A 2,442-nucleotide genomic window follows, 5' to 3' on the forward strand; every position below is an offset into this window, starting at 1 on the left:
TAAATCCACTCTGAGGTGTTCACTCTGTCAGTTCATGACTTCTGATTTCATTAATTGGAGCTCCTGCCCATTACACATCACTCAGATCTGTATTGTGTATTCTGTCCATGTGCCACCAGGCTCCTCACTGAGCCCACCAACCTCATACTGGATACCACCGGGTCCCTTGAAAACAACTCCATCCCTGATAGCACCAGGCCCCCTGACTCCAAACCACCAACCTCATACTGGATACCACCAGGTGCCTTGACACCAAACCACCAACCCCATCCTGGATAACACCAGTGCCCCTGACTCCAAACCACCAACCTCATACTGGATACCACCAGGTCCCTTGACTCCAAACCACCAACCCCATCCTGAGTACCACCAGGTCCCCTGACACCAAACCACCAACCTCATACTGGATACCACCAGGTCCCTTGACAACAACCCCATCCCTGATAACACCTGGCCCCCTGACTCCAAACCACCAACCTCATACTGGATACCACCACGCCCCTTGACACCAAACCACCAACCCCATCCTGGATAATACCGGTGCCCCTGACTCCAAACCACCAACCCCATCCTGGATAACACCAGTGCCCCTGACTCCAAACCACCAACCCTATCCTGGATAACACCAGTGCCCCTGACTTCAAACCACCAACTCTATCCTCGATACCAGCTCATACCCAACCATCAACCCCATCCTGGATACCACCTCACACCGAACCTCAAACCACTAATCCTATCCTGAATCCTCACACCCAACCCTAAATCAACAACCCCATCCTTGATACCACCTCACACCTAACCCCAAACCACCAACCCTATCCTGGTTACCACGTCACACCTAACACCAAACCACCAACCCTGTCCTGGATACCACCAGGCCCCCTGACACCAAACCACCAACCCTATCCTAGATACCACCTCATACCTCACCCTATCCTGGATACCACATTACACCTAACCTCAAACCATTAACCCCGTATTGGGTACCAACTCACACCCAACCCTAACCCGCCAACCCCATCCTGGATACCACCACACACCTAACCCCAAACCACCAACCCCATACTTCTTACCACCAAGACCCACTGACACTAAAACCAACAACCCCTTACTGCATACTACCTCACATATAACCGCAAACCACCAACCCCATACTGCACACCACCGCACACTTAACCTCAAACCAATACCCCATATCAGATACCCCCATAATCCTCTCCTTGTATTTTGCAACACCAAATACCCCCAGGACAGTCAGAGGAAAGTACTTGGAGAGGGAATGGGGGTTGAATACACTCTGAGGTGTTGTATCTGTCAATCCATAACTTCTGATTTCATTAATTGGGGGTCCTTTACCTTCTATCACCCTATAACAGACACCACCATGTTCCTCACCCACAATCACTGGTGGGGGTCACCATATTACCATCTCGGGGTATAGCTGGCTGAAGACCACACTGCAACAGTGTAGGAGCCTGGGGTCACCATATGACAGTGTAGGAGCCTGGGGTCACCCTATGACAGTATAGGAGGCTGAGGAGGATACTTACCTATAATAATAGTTATAGATGACTTAAGAGTCACCCTTTGAGAGTATAGTAGGCTGGGGGCCACACTATAATAATAGTTATAGATGACTAAGGATCACCCTTTGACAGTATAGTAAGCCGGGGGCCACCTTATAATAATAGTTATAGATGACTAAGGATTACCCTTTGACAGTATAGTAAGCTGGTGGCCACCTTATAATAATAGTTTTAGTTGACTAAGGATCACCCTTTGAGAGTATAGTAGGCTGGTGGCCACCCTATAATAATAGTTATAGATGACTAAGGATTACCCTTTGACAGTATAGTAAGCTGGGGGCCACCTTATAATAATAGTTATAGTTGACCGAGATCACCCTATGACAATATAGAGGGCAATGGGTCACCAATAATAATAATGGTGGCTAACGACACTCTATGACAGTATAAAGGGCCGGGGACCACTCCATGACAGTATAGATAGCTGGGGGCCACCCTGTAATAGTATATATGGCCGAGGACCATCCTGTGACAGTATAGAGGGTTGAGGACCACCCTATTGTAGTGTGAAGGGCTGGGTGCCACCATGTGACCCCATAGACAGAGGGGGAGCCCATCCTATAACCGCATAAAAGGGCTGGATGCCACCCTATAATGGTGTGATAGTATAGACGGTCAAGGACCACCCTGTGACAGTGTGGAGGCTCAGGGGCCAAACTTTGCCAGTGCTGAGGGTCGGGGGCCAGCTTATGACAGTATAGAGGGCTGTAGGCCTCTCTTGGGGGAGAACCTGGTAACATGGAGGTCTGGTGACCAGTCACTGAGAGGACATGGCCGTCCTATCCTTGGCTTTGAATGTCAGGACTTGTCAGTGTCTTCCAGCCTGAGGAACATCAAAGGTTGGAGAAAGTCCCGG

This window comes from Nanorana parkeri, unplaced genomic scaffold (assembly GCF_000935625.1).
Source record: "Nanorana parkeri isolate BGI_ZX_2015 unplaced genomic scaffold, ASM93562v1 scaffold897, whole genome shotgun sequence".
Lineage (NCBI taxonomy): Eukaryota > Metazoa > Chordata > Amphibia > Anura > Dicroglossidae > Nanorana > Nanorana parkeri.